The sequence below is a fragment of the Heptranchias perlo genome, chromosome 4 (genome assembly GCF_035084215.1).
Source record: "Heptranchias perlo isolate sHepPer1 chromosome 4, sHepPer1.hap1, whole genome shotgun sequence".
Lineage (NCBI taxonomy): Eukaryota > Metazoa > Chordata > Chondrichthyes > Hexanchiformes > Hexanchidae > Heptranchias > Heptranchias perlo.
This window is the reverse complement of record NC_090328.1, coordinates 103682957-103706362: the sequence shown is the minus strand read 5'-3', so window position 1 is coordinate 103706362 and position 23406 is coordinate 103682957. Positions and strand designations below refer to the sequence as shown.

General features: G+C 43.0%; 1 long non-coding RNA gene across 1 annotated transcript; it reads left to right on the top strand.

Annotated features, from left to right (window-relative positions):
- Positions 1–7306: 7306 nt before the first annotated feature.
- LOC137320577 (uncharacterized) lies at positions 7307–22454 on the top strand. The gene is made up of 4 exons (XR_010962589.1): positions 7307–7373; positions 8671–8743; positions 8891–9005; positions 22366–22454. It is a non-coding gene; the product is annotated as an uncharacterized lncRNA (long non-coding RNA).
- Positions 22455–23406: the final 952 nt, after the last annotated feature.

Sequence of the window (23406 nt, the reverse complement as noted above, 5' to 3'; positions counted from 1 at the left end):
TTGATGATAGAATTGCTAATATTAAGATTGTATCACTAACAATTTGCCAACTGAGAACATATAAGTTCATACAAAAGTGTTTACAAAAGTAGAATTCCTGCAACCACTTTAATTGTGGGCAGGCTCAGGAGACTGCAGCTATTCAGAAACATTTATCTGCCCCTTGATTTCTGCCCCTTGATTCCCCCCCCCCCCCCCCCCGGCCCCAACCCCCGACGGTAGATGATGCTGTGATAGGTGTGATATTCCTTCTGTCACTTCAGTTGATATGGATGGAGGAGAGATTTGCTTCCATGCTTGGTACTTGGTTCACACCATGGAAAGGGGATAAATAAAGTAACATATCTGCACACAGCTATCTGTTTAACACAAGACCATGATCACAGTCTAAGCCACCATATTTACAGAAGTAAAGCAAATCGCTAAACGGGAGTTTCTTTCCTGAAAAGTAACAAGGGGCAAGGCAACTCTTTTGTCTCATATTTTAATTCAATAAAGGAAAAGAATAAAATAATGTGCTTCAAATGTTTCCTATTTTCAAATGAACATGAAGATGAGCTGGTGAATGAAACCCTTTTCCACTTTTAGTACTCCCCATCAGCATCAATCATTCCCAGGTCAGGTACCATAGGGTAGATGGTGAAAGTTCCCTCATCAATAAGTTGTCTTAACCCACACCAAATCATTTACACAGATTTTCAATTTGGGAATGATTTCTGTTAAAAATTTTAGATGGCTTAATGGCATGTTCTTCTTACACATCCACATATTTGCAATCAACATAATCAGACACCACAAAGCCTCGCCATAACCCTACTCTCCTTTGCTAGCTTTTGCAGCTGTCTGCTGGTAATCTTCTACTCAAGACTTCCCACACACAGAACCACATTTCAGTTTTGGTTTTCCCTGTGTGGCCCTTTCCTTGCTACAGATTTTCCACTATGTTGTAAACATCTCCGACCATGCAATCTTTTCAGCTTAAGTCATTCTATTACGATACACAGGCCACTTCTTGTCGTTTTTCAGCATTGATTACTTTGTGCTCCCAGCTGGTACTCAATATCCTCTATCCACAGCTTATCCTAAAAGCATTAAGCCTTTCTTCTGTGCCTTTTTCAGCATCCAAATTTCAGTGCCATATAGAAGTGTTGACTACATGTGAGCTACACGTGTATGAGCTTTCACATCCCATGATATGTCTCTCCTCTTCCAAAGTTGTTTTCATAATCTGTCAAAAACACTTTCCGACAGAGAACTATGGCTTTGCACCTTTCTTGCAAGCCTCTCATTGAGCATAAAACTTCCCAGGAATATAAACTCATCCACCGCATTCACCATCTTCACTATCAAAGTCCACTTGTTCCCTGGATATTGTCTCAGGCTGAACCAGAATGTTCGCAATCTTGATGTCCTATTTGACCCTGAGTTGAACTTCCATCCCCAGATCCTCTCCATCACCAAGACCGCCTACTTCCACTTCCATGATATTGCCAGTCTCTGCTCCTGCCTCAGCCCTTGAAACCCTCATCGATGCTTTCGTTACCACCAGACTTGACTATTCCAATGGTCTCCTGGCCGACCTCCCATCTTCCACCCTCCATAAACTTGAGCTCATCCAAAGCTTTGCTGCCCGTATCCTAACTCACACCAAGTCTTTTTCACCCATCATCCCTGTGCTCACTGGCTCACATTGGCTCCCGGTCCAGAATCTTTTGGTCACCTGTCGTAATGTCTCCTTCTTTGGCTCAGTGTCTGATTACCCTCCCTTGAAGTGCCTTAGGATGTTTTGTTACGTTAAAGGTGCTGTATAAATGCAAGTCGTTGTTGTTCAGTATCATTTCATCTTTCTGTGCTCTTCTTCATAAAGTAGGTCTACCTTGGTCTTTGGAAAATTGACACTGAGCTCCAACTTCTTTCTTTCATCACCCAGTTCCTTAGGCTTTGTGATGATGACAACCAAGGATCCAGTAAGAATGCCAACACCATCCATACTCCAGGTTCTTTACCAAGTTAACCACCTTCAGTGTCTCGATGTGTCTACTTCTCATTACCTCGCTCATGACCTAGTCCAGAAACATTGAAAAATTTACGGCACTGAAGGAGGCCATTCGGCCCATCGTGTCTGTGCCGGTCGAAAAAGAGCTACCCAGCCTAATCCCACTTTCCAGCTTTGTAGGTTATGGCACTTCAAGTGCAAATCCAAGTATTTTTTAAATGTGATGAGGGTTTCTGCCTCTACCACTTTTTCAGGTAGTGAGTTCCAGACCCCCACCACCCTCTGGGTGAAAAAACTTTTCTTCAGCTCCCCTCTAATCTTTCTACCAATTCCTTTAAATCTATGCCCCCTGGTTATTGACCTCTCTGCTAAGGGTAATAGGTCCTTTCTAACCATTCTATCTAGGCCCCTCATAATTTTATACACCTCAATTAATTCACCCCTCAGCCTCCATTGTTCCAAAGAAAACAACCCCAGCCTATCCAATCTTTCCTCATAGCTAAAATTTTCCAGTTCTGGCAACATCCTTGTAAATCTCCTCTGTACCCTCTCTTGTGCAATCACATCTTTCCTGTAATGTGGTGACCACGACTGTACTCAGTACCCAAGCTATGGCCTAACTAGTGTTTTATACTGTGCTAGCATAACCTCTCTGTTCTTATATTCTATGCATGGGCTAATAAGGGAAAGTATTCCATATGCCTTAACCACCTTATCTACCTGTCCTGCTACTTTTGGGATCTGTGGACATGCACTCCAAGGTCTCTCTCTTCCTCTACACCTCTTAGTATCCTCACAATTATTGTGTATTCCCTTGCCTTGTTTGACCTCCCCAAATCCCCACTGCCTCCCACTTCCCTGGATTGAATTCCATTTGCTACTTTTCTGCCCACCTGACCAGTCCATTGATATCTTCCTGCAGTCTACAGCTTTCCTCCTCAGTATCAACCACACAGCCAATTTTTGTATCATCTACAAACTTCTTAATCATGCCCCCTACGTTTAAGTCTAAATCATTAATATATACCACAAAAAGCAAGGGACCTAGTACTGAGCCATGTGGAACACCACTGGAAACAGCCCTCCAGTTGCAAGAACACCCATCAACCATTACCCTTTGCTTCCTGCCACTGAACCAACTTTGGATCCAATTTGCCACTTTCCCTTGGATCCCATGGGCTTTTACTTTTTTGACCAGTCTGCCATATGGGACCTTGTCAATAGCCTTGCTAAAATCTATATAGATTACTTCAAACACACTACCCTCATCGATCCTTCTTGTTACCTGCTCAAAAAATTCAATCAAGTTAGTCAGACATGACCTTCCCTTAACAAATCCATGTTGACTGTCCTTGATTAATCCATGCCTTTCTAAATGACGGTCTATACTATCCCTCAGTATTGATTCCAATAATTTGCCCATCACTGAGGTTAGACTGACTGGCCTGTAATTATTAGATTTATCCTTTTCTCCCTTTTTAAACAACGGTACAACGTTAGCAGTCTTCCAATCCTCTGGCAGAACAGTATTGAACAAGGTAAAAGTCAAGATGCAGCACTAAAAGTTCCTATATTCACTTTAAACCATTCAAACATTTTCCTTTTAATTGTTACATAAGTCATGCATCTCAATTTTCCAGCTACTGCACAGAGTTCTTTACACTTGAGTTGTCCACCTACTTACTTAGACTACAAAACGTACCCACATATCTGCAAAATGCAGACGTGCTGTTCTATGAGCGGTTTTTAATTAAGGTTTAGTATAAATTGCAGCTTGTTTGTTTTTAAAAAACTACCAGTTTCTGCGACAAGCTGTGAAGGAAATTTGCCCGCAGCAAAGGTGAGTTAGAAGATTGTTTCCTGCTTTGCCTCGTCACTTATGCTCCATGCTATTTTTAGGATTAAGATGTGCTAGCCAGCTGATCATTGCCCCAAGGGACAGAAGTACAGCCTTTTTGTTCAGATCTCTGTTTTTAACAGGTGGGCTAGATATCAATGAGGTGGCACAGTGTCGTACTAATAGCACCTGAAATAGCACTCACTAACACCATCAAAGCGGGGCAGTGCAGTTATGTTGGCAGGAAAAATACAAGGCCCTGTACTAGTAACTGTAGCAATGTGACAGGAAATAAAATGGGTGAGTGGAGCTGGTTGGTAGGTCCTGCAAGTATTGCTGTGCAATTGACTATTTCTATAACGGTAGGTTCAATCTTATAGAAGAAAGAAAGAACTCATGGCACCTTTCACAACCTCAAGATGTCCCAAAGCACTTTATAGCCAGTGGAGTACATTCGAAGTGTAGTTACATGTTGTAATGTAGGAAACGCAGCAGCTAATTTGCGCACAGCAAGGTCTCATAAACAGCAATTAGATAAATGACCAATAAACCTGTTTTAGTGATGTTGTTTGAGGGATAAATGTTGGTCAGAACATCAGGGAGAACTACCCTAGTCTTCGAATTGGAGAGCAAGTTGCAATCACCAAGTATCAACTGTACTGGGCAAACATTTTCTGTCACCAAATGGAACATTTTCAATGTGCTGTGCGGGGACTCCTGCTCTGCACCCATGAGACCAGCAGTGCCCAAGTTCAATAGATGGCTTGGTTACAGTTTCAGTCATCAGCTGATGCAAGCAATATGGGAATCAGCTGTTCCCTTTTGTATGCCAACATGCTTGATGTGCTTAGCTGTAGTCATGGCAAAATGCCTCTCTAGTGATAAGTAATCTCTTTTTGAACAAATTGTTAAGATCTTTAGATGAGTCATAAGGGATATTCTAGGTCTAGCTTCCAAAGTCAATCCTCAACAAGAGCTTGAGAGCTCCCAGTCAGGATTACCAAGCAACCAGATCTTTTCAATAGACTTTTTAAAAAATCTCCAACTTTTTCCTTTTCTTCCCCCTCTTCTGAAGGTGCTGAATCCCAGTGGATTATGGGTGATATCAACCCTTCAATACCTTGCTCAGGTGGCCATTCTTGTTGTGTGAACCACATTTCTTGGAGGAGTTACAAAAGACTAAAAATATTATTTCTTCCCACAATTAACGTTAATGAGGAAAATATAGGCCAAAAACTTTGATCCGAGGATTAGGAATAACTTCCTTTCACTAGAAGGAAAAAAATGGATGAGTACTGCATTAAAGGACTATTCAGTTCTTGGGTATGTACACCAGTGAAGGCAGGGGTGTTTGAGTCACCGTGCAAATGCTGTGAGTGGATGCAATTGGACCCTTCTTGTGGGCCCATTGAGAACCTGAGCTAGAGGAGGGCCATTAAAAATATATTGAAGGTTCCCCCAATGGCTTTGTGGTAAATGTGTATGTGTAGTGTGGTACTGAGCCATTTGGACCAGAAGCTTGCGAGTTCAATCCCCACTCTAGGCCAGGTTAGCAAGTCAGAGCAGCTAGGCTGCTACAATTGGCCTCATTGACCTGGGTTGGATGTGGCGAAGGATCGGCCAGGGTTCCCGTTCATGATTGGTATTCATTGACCTCTGTTGGACGTCTGCACATATGATCAGGATCATGTGAGTCCCTCTACCAGTAACAATGAAAACACCACAGTGATGCATTTTGAGAGGAAAAATGAGGAGAGGCAATATAAACTAAATGGTATCATTTTGAAGGGGGTGCAGAAGCATAGAGACTTGGGGTGGCATGACAAGTTGATTAAGCTGTTAAAAAAGCACATAGAATCCTTGGCTTTCGATAACCAGTTCTTTACCCAAACACACGGAACAGCCATGGGGACCAAATTCGCACCCCAATACGCCAACATTTTCATGCACAAGTTCGAGCACGACTTCTTCACTGCACAGGACCTCCAACCAACGCTATACACCAGATACATCGACAACATTTTCTTCCTATTGACCCACGGCGAAGAATCACTGAAGAGACTACACGATAACATCAACAAGTTCCATCCCACCATCAAACTCACCATGGACTACTCCTCAGAATCGGTTTCTTTCTTGGACACACAAATCTCCATCAAAGACGGGCACCACAGCACCTCACTCTACCGCAAGCCCACGGACAACCTCACGATGCTCCACTTTTCCAGCTTCCACCCTAACCACGTCAAAGAGGCCATCCCCTCTGGACAGGCCCTACGAATACACAGGATCTGCTCAGACGAGGAGGAACGCGATGGACACCTACAGACGCTGAAAGATGCCCTCGTAAGAACGGGATACGACACTCGACTTGTCGATCGACAGTTCCGACGGGCCACAGTGAAGAATCGCATAGATCTCCTCAGAAGACAAACACAGGACGCAACCAACAGAGTACCCTTCGTCGTCCAGTACTTCCCTGGAGCGGAGAAACTACGTCATGTTCTCCGCAGCCTTCAACATGTCATCGATGATGACGAACACCTCGCTAAGGCCATTCCCACGCCTCCACTACTCGCCTTCAAACAGCCACCCAACCTCAAACAGACCATCATTCGCAGCAAATTACCCAGTTTTCAGGAGAACAGCGTCCACGACACCACACAACCCTGCCACGGCAACCTCTGCAAGACATGCCAGATCATCGACACAGATACCACCATCACACGAGAGGACACCACCCACCAGGTACATGGTTCATACTCCTGTGACTTGGCCAACGTTGTCTACCTCATATGTTGCAGGAAAGGATGCCCCGGAGCATGGTACATTGGCGAGACCATGCAGACACTGTGACAACGGATGAACGGACACCGCACAACAATCGCCAGACAGGAGGGTTCCCTCCCAGTCGGGGAACACTTTAACAGTCAAGGACATTCAGCCACCGATCTTCGGGTAAGCGTTCTTCAAGGCGGCCTTCGAGATACACGACAACGCAAAATCGTCGAGCAGAAATTGATAGGCAAGTTCCGCACCCATGAGGACGGCCTCAACCGGGATCTTGGGTTCATGTCACGCTACACGTAACCCCACCAGCAGGAAAAAAAAGTTATCTGTTTTTAATACAACTGGACATTCTCTCTCTCTCTCTCTCTCTGCCTTTCGGGTCTCTTTCTCTCTTTGTCTGTGTAATCTGATCCATTGTGTATTCAGTGTACTGGGATATACTGTTTTCCGTGGCTAACCTGTCTGAACACCAACGACACCTTTGATTGGTTTGATCGTGTCCCAGCCTAATATAAGATATGCGATTTGAGAACCTTTCATTCACTCACCTGATGAAGGAGATAATCTCCGAAAGCTCGTGATTTTCAAATAAAACTGTTGGACTATAACCTGGTGTTGTAAGATTCCTTATATTTATAAATAGAGGCATAGAGTACAAAAGCAAGGAAGTTATGCAAAATCTTTATAAATCACTGATGAGTCCTCGGCTAGAGTATTGTGTTCAATTCTGGGCACCAACTTTGTTAGAAGGTCGGATTTAATATGCATAAAAGTGAATCAATTTAGAATTTTGCTTTGTTTTGTATATATATTTGTACGTATGTTTGGTGTTGATGGGCTGTTTGTTGAAGAGCTGTGTCCAGTGAATGAATAACTTGTGGTCACCTCAGACAGAGTTGGCACCAATTATCCCTTTTAAGATAAACAAACTTTGTGCAAGCAGTGCTGACTGGGCTTGGAATGCTGTCTGGATAGACTGAAGAATTCTCGCTCTAACGTGACTGGAAGAAGTAAATTGATGAAACCTAAACAGCCATCAAATGGAATACTTTGTTTGATAAATGTCTTTCTACTTAATGATTTGATTGACAGATGGACTGTACCTTTTTGGACTTTATATATGTAAATGGTTTACAGCTTAGGTTAGAGAGCTGACACCCATAGCCAGGTTGGAACATATCATGGTGCCTCCCAGACTTGGTAATTATTAAGTCTGCTAGTTTATGGACACTGCTTGTTAGATTATGAATCTTACTCTCTAACTATAACATTGTATGAATAGTACAATAAATATTCCTTTGTAGAATCTCTTATATGTTGAATAATTTGCACTCATTTAGTATATGAATTGTATTATTCTGGAAACTACATATTAAAAATAAAGCCTAACCTCAGGGGGATTAAAGGCATGTTGAGTGTTTCATTGAAGGTCTCAAACTAAACTAGAAATTAGCTGAAAATAATACACTTTAGGAAGGATGACAAGACCTTGGAGAGGGTGCAGAGGCGATTTACTTGAATGGTATCAGGGATGAGGGACTTCAGTTATGTGAGGAGACTGGAGAAGCTGGGATTATTCTCCTTGGAACAGAGAAGGTTAAGGGGAGGTTTAGAACCATAGAATTTAATAGAGGTGTTCAAAATTATGAAGGATTTTGATAGAATAGATCGGGAGAAACTGTTTCCACTGGTGGGAGGGTCGATAACCTGAGGACACAGATTTAAAATAATTGGCAAAAGAACCGGAGGGAGATGAGGAGAATTTTATTTACCCTGTGAGTTGTTATGATCTGGAATGCACTGCCTGAAAGGGTGGTGGAAGCAGATTCAATAGTAACTTTCAAAAGGAAATTGGATATATACTTGAAATTGAAAAATATGCAGGGTTATGGGAAAAAGCAGGGGATTGGGACTAATTGGATAGCTCTTTCAAAGAGCCGGCACAGGCATGGTGGCCCAAATTGCCTCCTTCTGTGATTAAAATGGAACCTGTGAGCACAATATATTTGAGCACAACATAATTATCTGGCATTTTGTATTTCTCCAGGCACCCATCTCTGCCTCACTCTAATCCTGCTGTGCACTGTACTTAGAATGCTTGAAGCCTTTGTACATACAAGGTTTGTATTTTTGTTAAACAACGAAACAATGGTGAAATGATGTATTTATAAGGATCTTTCGCATATCATAGTCAAGAAGTCAAGAAGTTATTTTTATAAACTTGTCTTCTTGTTTCCCCTGTGCACAAAAATAAACTTTATTTACAGAATTGGAAACAAATTCCACGTGGCTGATGGCCTGTTTCGCAATGGATAGTGATGGGAAGGAACTCCTGGGCACATGAAAAAGCCATAATATTTTAATTCTAGTTTCGGAAGTCTGGTAAGAGATACCTGCAATTTGTGGTGGGAATAGCTTGTTTAAATTGGGATTAGAGTTTATTCACAGTTAGCGCATTGTTGTTCAGCCTAGCCTGCCTGACAATGACTGGATCAAATTACACATTCCAGACAAAGGGTTGGGTGAGTATTGTCCTCCCACATCCTGTCGGTGGCAATAGCAGTTAATGTTAGTTCCACCATAGTGGTTTCTTGGATGAACTGCAAATTCCTCCAATTAAACATTGGGAAGACCAAAGACATTGTCTTCAGTCCCCGACACAAACTCCGTTCCCTCGCTACTTATGTTCTTATGTACTGATTTCACCCCCCTCCCTGGCCACTGTCTCAGGCTGAAACAGACTGTTCGCAATCTCAGCATCCTAATTGACCGTGAGCTGAGCTTCTGACCCAATATCCACTCCATCACAAAGACCACCTACTTCCACCTCCACAACATTGCCCGTCTCAGTCCCTGCCTCAGTCCATCTGCTGCTGAAACTCTCATCCATGCCTTTGTTACCTCCAGACTCAACTATTCCAATGCTCTCCTGGCCAGCCTTCCATCTTACATCTTCAATATACTTGAGCTCATCCAAAACTCTACTGCACGTACTCTAACTCGCAGCAAGTCTCGTTCACTCATCGCCCCTGTGCTCGCTGATCCAAATGGGCTCCTGTTCCACCAAAACTTTGATTTTAAAATTCTCATCCTCATGTTGAAATCCTTCCATGGCCGAACACCTCCCTATCTGAACTTGGTAATGTCAGTGCAGTGCGTTCTCTGAACCTAGTAGTTTTAGCGCTGTGTATTCTCTGAAATCAGTAGTGTTAGCGTTGTGCATTCTTTGAACTCGGCAGTGTTAGCGCTGTCTGTTCTCTGAAATTAGTCGTGTTAGTGCTGTGCGTTCTCTGAACTCGGTAGTGTTAGCGCTGTCTGTTTTCTGAAATCAGTAGTGTTAGCACTGTGCCTTGTCTGAACTCTGTAGCCTGCCTGACAATGACTGGATCAAATTACAAATTGCAGAGAACTTGAATTACTCTGCAGCAGACTGGATCAAATTACACATTCCAGACAAAGGGTTGGGTGAGTATTGTCCTCCCACATCCTATCGGTGGCAACAGCAGATTATGTTAGTTCCACCATGGTGGAGGCAATAGACACAACCGACTTCAGTCATGTCTATGTTGGTCTCAGCCATTGTTTTTCTCTCAGTGCAGCTGGTTTACAGACATTTTGTGTGTTTCATCTATGCCAACCTACAAAACTTTGAAAAGGCGACGAGCAGCCCAAAAAAAGCTGACATTCCAGAATAAATTCTTATGGCTTCAATGCTGAATCACAGAACATTTCAAAATGCTGGAAAATGCACCAAAAAAGTGTCAAAAATCTGGGGGCCACATGCCCCCAGATCCCCGTGGAAAATGAATTTTGCACCATCAGAGCTCATTTTGCTTCCCACAAATTTCTATCTAAACCCCTGAAAAATTACAGTTTTGTGTACTTTAGTTTTTTCCCCTTATTATGTGGAATGGAATATATTGGAATATATACATCTTAGATGGAATATTGAGACTAGCTGCACAACAAGCTCACATCCTACTGCACTCCAATTGTAATTACTTCTTTTTGCATGTCATAGATGAGCCATTAGGTTTCAGTTTGCACAGAAAAAAAACTGAATTGTGGAATGTTATCCTGAAATCTTATGTAATATAAAGGCTGCCATTAGCAATCATCCACCATTAAGTAATTCTTTGCTGCTGTACAAATCAGGCAAAGGAACAGTATAGTACAGCCTTCCTGTAGGAGCGTCCACCTCTTGATCATCTTGTTCCTCCAAGTCTTCCTCTTGCTTCTCAATTAAGTCCATAGCGAGGCTTCAATCTATAGAAATGTTGAGCAATATACAATACACCGTAAAAAAATGTCCAACTTTTAGCAGGGAATATTGCCAATGTACCCCCTGAACAATTCAAACAGCTGAGGTGCTGCTACAAAACCCTAATCGTGTGTGGCGTGAATATTATAACATAATTCTGCTTCAGTACGCGGATTGAAAAACCATGGTTGTACTACAGTCTTGCAAGAACTAACCTTCAATTCTTTCTTGCAACAATGTTGACACGTTAGATTGCCATAAAATAAACAACTTGTGGGATCTGTCAGAGAACCATGTTTTAACATGCATTATCTTTATCTGTACCATTTGTACGTTGAATGGTACCCTTTTATGATTGATGCAGATATCAGGATTGCGATTTGGTGCACAAATCTCTGTAGTCAGTGATGCCCTGCATTTTTGGTAGCCTAGCAGTATGAAAAATTTGCTACTATTGTTGTTGGTCATTCCTAAATATAATGTGCCTATAGAATTCTTCAGTAGTGTCCCTTATGCAAATGCTGACAGCATAACTGCTGACTTCTAAGAAGTCTCCAGATGATGCCAGTTGCACAGAGTTTGAGAGCTATGTTGGCCTTGACTTCCACTGAAGGGGCGATATGAATTGGTCTTCGTGAAGCAGCTCATGTAGCTTGATCTTTGCGAAGTCCCAGCATCATGAGACACTGCTGCTCTGTGAGGTCCAGAAGCTACATCTGGTTTAGTAGCACCTTCCATTGGGGTAACTTATCCAGACTGTAGTGCACTTTCTATAGCCTTTACATTGTGTTATTGGGGCACTTGCTTTGCAACAAGTGGACTAGCACCAATGATGCTCACCATGGAACAGTCCTGTAATAAGGTAGCTGTTGGGCTCCTACTTACAAATGCACTCTTTCATTCAGTAAATAATGGACCAGAATTTGCTGCCAAAATAATGGCAAGTTTAATGGCGCTCGGCGTTATTAATGTGTAAATCGTCCAGCAACTTGTGTTGAGGAAGAGATACCCCGTGAATCGCGAATCACCACAAGTTGCTGGACAATTTATGCCGTTAGCCTTATGAAAATGATAGCTTGCCCTCAACCTCCCTGTGAGTTTCATGAAGTTGCTGCATTTGCGCATTAATTGCCAATTAAACTCGCCATAGAAAGTTAGGGCTATTACTTAACAGCGTAAGTACATTTTAATGACTGGATTTATGTTCCTGCAATGCCACTCAACCTCTCCAGCCCAGAAAGGAAGAATTCAAACTGTGGAATCTCATTCCTACAGGTAGTAAATTGTTTTTGAGATTTTTTAAATTTTAAATTTTTTTCTTAATTTTCCTTTCTGTCACTTTTTTTCTCCATCTCTTGATCCAATTTTTCTTTCCCATTCTTTATTTCTCTTTCTGGACCTGATTTGACTCTAATTCATCCACTCTAATTCACCCTCCTTCTCCATCATTCCTCTGTTTCTTTCTCAATCCGTAAATCTTGATTAAGGAGATAGACTGTTGGTCCCAGATGCCCCTTGCCCTCGCTGCGCTGTTATCAGTTCGCACTACCAGCAAAATACAGAGGAAAAACATTTCGACCTGACAGGTGAGGGAAAAAATCTAACTAACTGGGTACGCTTCAGCAAATTCTGGGCCAATATTGACCAACAGTGAATGTTCACAATGGCCCAAGGAACTCAACATATTTTTCTCACAATTTCAATTTACCACTGCCATTATGAGCTTTAGCAAGCTTCTATTGAGCATCGAAGCATTTTTTTCATTGCATTACCCTTCAGTCCTTTACATCTTTGAGGAATTAATGGAATTGAAATTTGTGCCCATTTACTACAATACATATATTTCCTCATCTCTCTCTGCATAGTGGAAATTTTTTCACCATATAAATCAAGAGGATAATACAAGGCACTGTGTCAGATTCAAATTGGTATATCCAACATTGATTTCCTTTGATTGGGATGTTTTGCACAAGTTGACAAATTATTAAATGATGTGGGAAGCATTATCATCTCATTCTATCAAAGAGATGCCTCAATGTCAGAAAACGCTAGGGTTTTTATTTCTGTTAACCCACAGATGATTCAGACTCATTTTACATAATTTGAAAACCTTTCTCAGGAAAGTTAAAGGTGACCACCCTCATTTAACTTTCAGGAACTGTGCCACAGAAAGTGCCTCCACTTTCATATAAGAGACAAATACCTCTCTATTACTTCTGTGCAAAGGATCTTCAGAAAGAATTTGCAATAAGTGAAAGAAGAAAGAAAAACTTGCATTTATGTAGTGCTTTTCATGACCTCAGGACATCCCAAACTCAGGACAAACCTCGGTTTAATGTCTCACCCAAAAGTGCACACCTAGAACTATGTAATGTGCTTATGTGTTATTGATACTACTATTTTTTGAATTGTAGTCTCACTCGGTCCTGCTCTGTAAACTAATAACTAGACTGTTTATCACAGATTGCAATAGCATATACGACAGTTTAAATTTACATCTCTACTTTTCTTTTATTCCTACCCTTTTTCTGTCATTTTGGTAGCCCTGAAAGAATTGGTTGGTTTTATTCTTCATTACACTCTGCAGGTTATCCCAGACTTAGGAGCTTCCAGCAATAACATTTTCCAGGGCTAAACTTTTGCCACCAGGGCTTTTCAGCTCCGATTTCCAGGTGTTGCTTAGCAACAGTGGCCTTGGTTTATATGGACATCCGCACAGTGAAATTTCTGGGGACTTTTCATCCTCATACTAGAAGATTATGTATCTGAACACCAGACTGCGGTACAATTGGGTTTATACAATGACTCATGTCTGCAATTACTTTAGGTTAGAATACCCACAATTTACTGTTTGGCTGCATTGCTTACAATTAAAAAAAAAACTAATAGATGACTTAATTAAGGAACAGGTAAAAGGTCATCTCAAAATGTAATCATTGTGAAGCACATTGAAGCCATCCTACATCTACTTATCTGAGTCTGACTCAAATGTGTGGTCTGCTAAATGTAGAGATTTGTAATAATCAGACAGACAGACAGAAAGTTAGATAAATTAGATAGATAATAGTGTATTTTTTTATTCATTCATGGGATGTGGGCGCTGCTGGCAAGGCCAGAATTTATTGCCCATCCCTAATTGCCCTTGAGAAGGTGGTAGTGAGCCGCCTTCTTGAACCGCTGCAGTCCGTGTGGTGAAGGTTCTCCCACAGTGCTGTTAGGTAGGGAGTTCCAGGATTTTGACCCAGCGACGATGAAGGAACGGCGATATATTTCCAAGTCGGGATGGTGTATGACTTGGAGGGGAACGTGCAGGTAGTGTTGTTCCCATGTGCCTGCTGCCCTTGTCCTTCTAGGTGGTAGAGGTCATGGGTTTGGGAGGTGCTGTCGAAGAAGCCTTGGCGAGTTGCCCTAGTGCATCTTGTAGATGGCACACACTGCAGTCATGGTGCGCTGGTGGTGGAGAGAGTGAATATTTAAGGTGGTGGATGGGGTGCCAGTCAAGCGGCTGCTGGTGGTGTCGCGCTTCTTGAGTGTTGTTGGAGCTGCACTCATCCAGGCAAGTGGAGAGTATTCCATCACACTCCTGACTTGTGCCTTGTAGATGGTGGAAAGACTTTGGAGAATCAGGAGGTGAGTCACTCGCCACAGAATACTCAGCCTCCGACTTGCTCTTGTAGCCACGGTATTTATGTGGCTGGTCCAGTTTGGTTTCTGGTCAATGGTGACCCCCAGGATGTTGATGATGGGGGATTTGGCGATGGTAATGCCGTTGAATGTCAAGGGGAGGTGGTTAGACTCTCTCTTGTTGGAGATGGTCATTGCCTGGCATGAATGTTACTTGCCACTTATCAGCCCAAGCCTGAATGTTGTCCAGGTCTTGCTGCATGCGGGCACGGACTGCTTCATTATCTGAGGGGTTGCGAATGGCACTGAACACTGTGCAATCATCAGCGAACATCTCCACTTCTGACCTTTTGATGGAGGGAAAATCATTGATGAAGCAGCTGAAGATGGTTGGGCCTCAGACACTGCCCTGAGGAACTCCTGCAGCGATGTCCTGAGATGATTGGCCTCCAACAACCTCTTCCATCTTCCTTTATGCTAGGTATGACTCCAGCCACTGGGGTGTTTTTCCCCTGATTTCCGTTGACTTCACTTTTACCAGGGCTCCTTGATATCACACTTGGTCAGATGCTGCCTTGATGTCAAGGGCAGTCACTTTCAACTCACCTCTGGAATTCAGCCCTGTTTCGACCAAGGCTGCAATGAGGTCTGGAGCCGAGTGGTACTGGCGGAACCCAAACTGAGCATCGGTGAGCAGGTTATTGGTGAGTGAGTGCCTCGTGATAGCACTGTCGATGACACCTTCCATCACCTTGCTGATGATCGAGAGTAGACTGATAGGGTGGTAATTGGCTGGATTGGATTTGTCCTGCTTATTGTGGGCAGGACATATTTGGGCAATGTTCCACTTGTTGGGTTGATGCTAGTGTTGTAGCTGTACTGGAACAGCTTGGCTAGAGGCGCGGCTAGTTCTGGAGAACTAGTCTTCAGCACGACAGCCGGGATGTTTTCTAGCCATATCTAGTCAGAATTTTGCAAATGGCGTGTGGTCAATGTGTCCAAAGAGTGCAATGCTACTAATTAGGTCAAATTTCATATTAAAAAAAACAATCAGCATGCAATATGAAATAAACATAGAAGTTTTTTCTTTGGCTTAAATTTCATATTTTGAAAAGTAACCAAAGAAAAAACTTGTATACTTGTTTCATATTACAAGCTGATTGGCTCAAACCTCATGCACAGCATGCTGATTAGGTCAAATTTCACATCACTAAAAAGCACACCCTAAGCTAGATTGGAGGAAGTACAGGTAAATTGCTGTCTCACATGTAAATCATTTGGGAAGAAGCAAATGGACAGTGTTGTAGCTGCTATGATTGCATGTGACAGTACCTCAGGAATACCTACCAAAAGTGGGGATGATGGAAAAATGAGCACAGGTATCATGGAGGAAGTCGTGCCTCTGTGAAGCAGAGAGGGGGAAAAAATGTGCTTAGTGCTTAATTCACATTGTATGTCGTGGAAATTCTTGAAGGTGATCTGGTAGCTGTGGGGGGCTAATGGGGTGGAAGATGAAGACAAGAGGACTGTAATGTGATTGTGGAGGAATGGGAAATGCGGCATAGGTAGTCAAGGGCTTTGTTGACCACAAAGAAGGGAAAGCCTCATTAAAGGAAAAAGAGAGGACATTTCAGAAGCTCTGGTTCATATGGTGGCGTCATTAGCTCAAATAGGACAGAGGAATTGGGGAATAATGCCCAAGTACAGGGAACCAATATTACCAGGTACAGATGCATGAAGCCTACTTTGTGCCTAATGCCTGATCACTATGTAAAAGAATAAAAGAAAGACTTGCATTTATGTAGCGCCTTTCACAGCCTCAGGACGTCCCAAATAGCTTTACAGGCAATGAAGTACTTTTGAAGTGTAGTCACTGTTGTAATATAGGAAATGCACAAACAGCCAATTTGCGCACAGCAAGGTCTCACAAACAGCAATAAAATAATGACCAGATAATCTGTTTTGATGATGTAGGTTGAGGGATAAATATTGGCCAGGGAGAACTCCCTTGCACTTCTTCGAACAGTGCCATGGGATCTTTTACATCCACCTGAGAGGGCAGACGGTTTAACGTCTCATCCGAAAGATGGCACCTTCAGTTGCATCACCATCAACACCTTGGGGGTTAATCATTGGCCAGAAGCTTAACTGGATTAGCCATATCAACATTTTATCTACATGAGCAGGGCTGAGGCTGGCTACTCTCTGTTGAGCGGCTCACCTCACCTCAAAGCCTCTCCACCATCTACAAGGTTCAAATCAGGAGTGTGATGGAATGCTCACCATTCACCTGGTTGATTGCAGCTGCAACAAAACTTAAGAAGCTCTTCACCATTCAGCACACATCAGTTTGCTTGATTGGTGTCTGCTGCTGGACCAATATCCACCTACTTGATCATTGGCGCACTGTGGCTGCAGTATGTGCTAGCTACAGGATGCACCGTAGCAACTCACCAAGCTTATTTCAACAACACATCCTTCCCCTGCAACCTCTATCACTGAGAAGGACAAAAGCAATAATGTCGTGAGAACACCATCACTCCAAGTTCCCCCCCAAGTTACACACCATCCCGACTTGGGCATATGTCGCTGTTCCTTCATTGTTGCTGGAATATCCTGGAATTCCCTACCTAACAGCACTGTGGGAGCACCATCACCATAAAGACTTCAAGAAGAAGAATCATCACCGCCTTCTGATGGCAATTAGGCTGGACAATAAATGTGGCCTTGCCAGTGTTACCCACATCCCAAAGGAGAGCAAAGGAGAGCAAAGGAGAGCCAAGAATTTGGAGAGGCCTCTAACTTCATGTTTTCCCACTCCCTTGATTTCCTTCATGGCCCATAATCTCTAATCCTAAAAAGTCAAGGGTCTCAGCTTTGGTAATTCCCCTCTCTTGTCTGCACGCATGGCCTCCTGTTATATGCAGCCTTCTCCTGCACGAAAATTTAAAAGGAACATATGTTGGAAAGAGGAATATGAGAGATGTATGCCACCCAAATGCCCAAGGCACTAGCCACCATATGTGATTGTGTGAACCTTGTGCTGACACAGTACTTGATGCATGTTACTTACCACATTTCATGGGCGACACTTTAATGTGACAACATTACACAGTACCATGGAGGAACATGAGCATGCCCAAGATTTTAGAAAGATGAACATTCAGCCGAGTTGCCTAAATTCTCCCTCTGGGATGATGCACCACATTTATAATGAAGACCAATAAAAATACTTAACACAGTGTAGTAAGATGTTGCACACTTACCGTGGTAACCTTGCATAGGCCATAAAATGTCACGTTTACCTGCTGCCAGATTTGATCCATAAGTGAAACTGCATTGATGCACTCCATCACCTCCATCCATGCCACTCCAAAGGTATTCTTTATTTCTCCCAAATAGAGACACCATTCACTGCAGGAACTCCTGCAGCAAGACCTCTCAAGCCTGACCACTGAATAGATCAATTATACCCCAGGCAGAAGAATAGCTAGTAGCCTTTTAAGAGTGGCTGGCCCAGGAAGTCCCATCCCCTTGGCATGCTGCCAGCATGTCATTGCCTAAGTGCTATCAAAATATTTAATTTAGCTGACCTTGCCTAACCAGGCAAGATCAGCCATTTGCCCTCATTGATCAATGTGTTTAAAATGTTAAAAAGATTTGAGAGGGTAGATGCAGAGAAACTATTTTCTCTGGTGGAGGAATCAAGAACGAGGGGGCATAATCTTAAAATTAGAGCCAGGCCATTTGGGAGGGAAAATCAGGAAGCACTTTTTCACCAAAGGGTAGTAGAAATCTTGAATTCTCTCCCCCAAAAGGCTGTGGAAGCTGGGACAGTCGGAGCTTTCAAGACTGAGGTCAATAGATTTTTGTTGGGTAAGGTTATCAAGGGATATGGAGCAAAGATGGGTAAATGGAGTTGAGATATAGAGGGGCCATGATGGAATTGAATGGCGGATAATGCTCGAGGGGTTGAATGGCCTACTCCTATTCTGGGGTTCCCAATCCTCCTGCTTTTGGCGGGAGTCTCCCGAGCACTGCTGCTGGCGACTCGGGAGAAAAGTTTGTTCGGTGATGACAACCCTTTGTTGCACGTTCTTTTATTTAGATGCAGAGATTCAAAGATCGCCGGGCTGATGTTTTTAAATGGAAAACAAAATACTGCGGATCTTGGAAATCTGAAATAAAAACCGAAAATGCTGGAAACACTCAGCGGGTCAGGCAGCATCTGTGCAGAAAGAAACAGAGTTAACGTTTCAGGTCAATGACCTAAATGGTGTAGCAGTCAATCAGTTATTCCACCCCCAACCACTGCGCCTGCTTGCCGCTCTTCGGGAAGTTTGTATTGGAGGGATCTGCTACCTGGGTGTGCCCAGTGCGCAAGGCCAGGAGCAGTTACAGCTGCTGTAGGTCGGAGCAGGGGTGGGGTGGGGGGGACTGTAAGCAATTCGAGCAAGCAATTGTTTGAAATAAATCGCTGCCTTACTCAACATTGTTTCACACAGGTAGACCTTATAAAACCATGTAGCAGTCCGTTTTTGGAGTATCACTTGCCAGGGTTTCAAAGTAAATTTACATTTTCTGAATGTAATGCTACAGGTACAAAGATACATGATTTTTCTTGTCCAAGAAAAGCAATGTGTTTAATTGATTTACATTTGTTGGGAATGGATGAGAGTTATGGGCATGGATCTCCCGGATTTCCTGCCCGCAGCCCGGGACATCATCCCTACCATCTCAGAAAGCTGGTGTGTCGGGAACAATGGAGAGTTGGGGGGGGGATCGGGAGTCAGAGGACTCGAAAGTCGAGAATCAGGGATCCTTGGGAGTGTGGCGGGGGTGGGTGGTGGGAGAAGCTCAGAAGTCAGGATTTGGGGAGAGTGTGTGACTGGGGGATGGGGGTTCAGGGGAAGAGAAGAGGATTGGGGGGGAAGAGAGGGATACTGGGGGCTGGGGGGATTGGGGCTTGACTGGGAGGGCAAAGAGGGAGCCTGGGGAATGGGATGGATGTGGTGATTAATATTTTCTGCAGAGCCGAGAGCAGCAGCAACGTGGTGAGTGGGAACAGCACTGTGAGAGGAGCAACAGATAAAGGGGTAGTGCAGGGGGATTCTGGCTGTAGTTTCAGGGTGAGTATCAGTGGGTTATAGGATTACTGCTAGTTACAGGTAGGATATTGGGGCATTACACCTATTACTACCAGTTACACACAGATGATCAGTGAGCTATTATATTACTGTACCGTTGGTAAACCTAGTATTACTATTAGTTATTGGTGCATTTTCAGTGAGTTACTAATAGTTATTGGTGGAATCAAAGTTCCTCCCATCACTAGTTCCCCCCTGCGAATTGCTCCCCCGCTCTCGGTTTCCCCTCTTCGCCTGCTCGTGGGTGATCTCCTGGTTCTTGGAACTTCTCGCAAAACAGCTGCTGACGCAAAACCATGAGCGAAGATACTGAACTAGAGCGGACCCGACCTTTATATGGTAAATGCAGTAACATTTGCAGATGACGTGATCAGATGGCACTTGATCAATCCTCCAGGAATGCCTCCAACCAGAGTTGACAACCCTATCCTATTCCTATGTTCCTCTGTGCCTTATCAGGCCCATTCTTTCTCTTTTTAGACTCTTACAAGCCTGCTGCGTACTTCCAACAATTTCAGTTTTTAAAAAAAAATTCAGATTTCCAGCATTTGCTGTTCGTTTCATCTCAGTTGTGGAGTAAAACTAATGTTGAATATCACCATAAAGTAAAATTTAAAGATGGAATGTCAAATATTTTAGATATAATTCATTCCAGGAAGTTTGCCATTTTTACTGTCAACTTTACTTTTAAAACTACACCTGACACTTGCTCAGTTTGGTGAGGTATATCTAGAGAATCAGTTGTAAAGCATTACCAGAAATGTGCCAAATTGCTTCATTCTGTAAACCTGGTATAAATACTTAAAGTGGAAAAATCTGCAAGGCTATGGGGAAGTGGGACTAATTGGATAGCTCTTTCAAAGAGCTGGCAGAGTTACGATGGGTTGAATGGCCTCAATCTGTGCTGTATCATTCTATGTGAGGTTATGAACTTTGGCAGGAAAAATCAGAGAGCAAGTTATTATCTTAATGGTGAGAAACTGGAAAGTACTGCAGTACAAAGGGATCTGGGGGTCCTAGTGCAAGAAAATCAAAAAGTTAGTATGCAGGTGCAGCAGGTGATCAAGAAGGCCAACGGAATGTTGGCTTTTATTGCTAGGGGGATAGAATATAAAAACAGGGAGGTATTGCTGCAGTTATATAAGGTATTGGTGAGACCGCACCTGGAATACTGCATACAGTTTTGGTGTCCATACTTAAGAAAAGACATACTTGCTCTCGAGGCAGTACAAAGAAGGTTCACTCGGTTAATCCCGGGGATGAGGGGGCGGACATATGAGGAGAGGTTGAGTAGATTGGGAGTTCAGAAGAATGAGAGGCGATCTTATTGAAACATATAAGATTGTGAAGGGGCTTGATCGGGTGGATGCGGTAAGGATGTTCCCAAGGATGGGTGAAACTAGAACTAGGGGGCATAATCTTAGAATAAGGGGCTGCTCTTTCAAAACTGAGATGAGGAGAAACTTCTTCACTCAGAGGGTAGTAGATCTGTGGAATTTGCTGCCCCAGGAAGCTGTGGAAGCTACATCATTAAATAAATTTAAAACAGAAATAGACAGTTTCCTAGAAGTAAAGGGAATTGGGGGTTACGGGGAGTGGGCAGGAAATTGGACATGAATTTAAATTTGAGGTTAGGATCAGATCAGCCATGATCTTATTGAATGGCAGAGCAGACTCAAGGGGCCGTTTGGCCTACTCCTGCTCCTATTTCTTATGTTCTTATGTTCTTATGATTCTATGAGGTGTTTTTGACTTCTTGAGAAGACAATAGTAGCCTGGTTGCATCAACATACATGAGGAGGAAAAAAACAGGGCAGATAATGGAGTCAGTGCTACACATGCTTTTTAAAGGAGTACTTTCTACCATGAGAAAAAATCATCGTGGCTGGATGGAGCTGGCAAATTGATCCCACTTGACATTTGACCTGGTTCAGGGCCGAGGGGAACGTCAAAGCTGAGCGATCTTGTACAGTTCAGATCTTTGTTGAATGTGATCTTCACATATAACACAGACACACCTCTCTCGCTCCCTTTTAGTAATGGAAATGAGTGAAGCAGCTAAATGAGGTTTACTGCCATGTTACGATATAAACCGGTGAAAGTCCAGTCGCAGAACAGGGCTTTGTTATGTCCATTCTTCCCAAGTTGCCTCTATTTTGGATATTATGTCTGCAATTCCCTCATCATCCTGATGGAATAAATTATTAATTGATGTAATTAAAGTTTCAATAAATCTTATTTTGTTTTTAAATCTCAGGATCTGATTTCCAAAATGAAGTTCCAGCCCAATGTGGTCAGTTTAAAAAAAAATCATTTTGGGGATATGGGCTTCGCTGGCAAAGCCGGCATTTATTGCCCATCCCTAGTTGCCCTTGAAAAAGGTGATGGTGGGCCGCCTTCTTGAACCACTGCAGTCCATGTGGTGAAGGTACTCCCACGGTGCTGTTAGGTGGATTGTTCCATTTGGCTCTTTGATCAAGGCTCATCCATTTACTACAATTCCTCCCTCTCATGATTCTCTGCACTGCTGAGGCCCGATCCCTCTTTGAAATTGCCTGATTGTTCCACTAGAGGTCATCAAATGCTTCACTGGGGTTCTGCACTGTGCCTTGATTCCATGGCAATAATTTCCTGTTCAACTTGTGTAAAGTTTGTTGCTTAACGTTACAAGTTAAGAGGATAGGATGATAAATCAATTCTTCCCTTACAGAATCAGCATGGTACATCTTGGAGCGGGAAGTACGATGACGATTTCAGCTGGATCATTCAACTGAGGTGGCAAAAATAAGCAAATAAAAAATCAGTCAGTTGAAGCTTATTTTGAATCTGGGTGCTATTTGTGCATTGAATGCACAGGCTGAAGTAATATTAGTGTTTTTGCTTTATATTTTCATCTGTGAGATTATTTTGATTCCATTTTTCTCCATTTTATAAATTATTTTTTCCGTCTCTTTGACCATCTATTGCCGTATGGCTCCATGACAACAGAGGAATTATCTATTTCCAGGTCCCTGCCGGCCAGTAGGGGGGCTTGAACGTGGTTATCTAACCAAAATGATGTTTTCCCTATTTTGCCGGCCTTGACTGCTTGCTAACTGTGGCCCAGCTAAGATCAGGAATTCACCATGTGGGAAGATCCCACAAACATCTCCTCCTTCACGTCCAATAAATTGGCACACCAGTGCGCTGTGTTTCTTGTTTTTTTAAATCTCTCCAGCAGGATAACAAAATACAAAATTTACAAATTGTAATTTTATGCTGCATTTACTTGCCAGTGCTGCCATTGATGGCAGTTCTGGCTTTTTCTGCAGCTTTGTAACATGGTACAGCTGTCTCTGGAGGATCCAAGACCCTCCTAATGAGATGGTTTCAAACAACATCAACAACTTGCTTTTATAAAGCGCCTTTAACATAGTAAAACATCCCAAGGCGATTCACAGGAATGTAATCCAACAAAAATCGACACCAAGCTAAAGAAGGAGACATTGGGAAAGGTGACCAAAAGCTTGGGCAAAGAGGTAGATTTTGAGGACCATACTAAAGGAGGAGAGGTGGAGAGTTTACGAAGTGAATTCCAGAGCTTAGGGCCTAGAAAGCTGAAGGCATAGCCACCAATGGAGGGGCGAAGGACATCAGGGATGCACAACAGGCCGGAATTAGAGGAATCCAGAGTTCTTGAGGGTTGTATGGCTGGATGAGGTTATAGAGATAGGGAGGGGCAAGGTCACGGAAGGATTTGAACACGAGGATG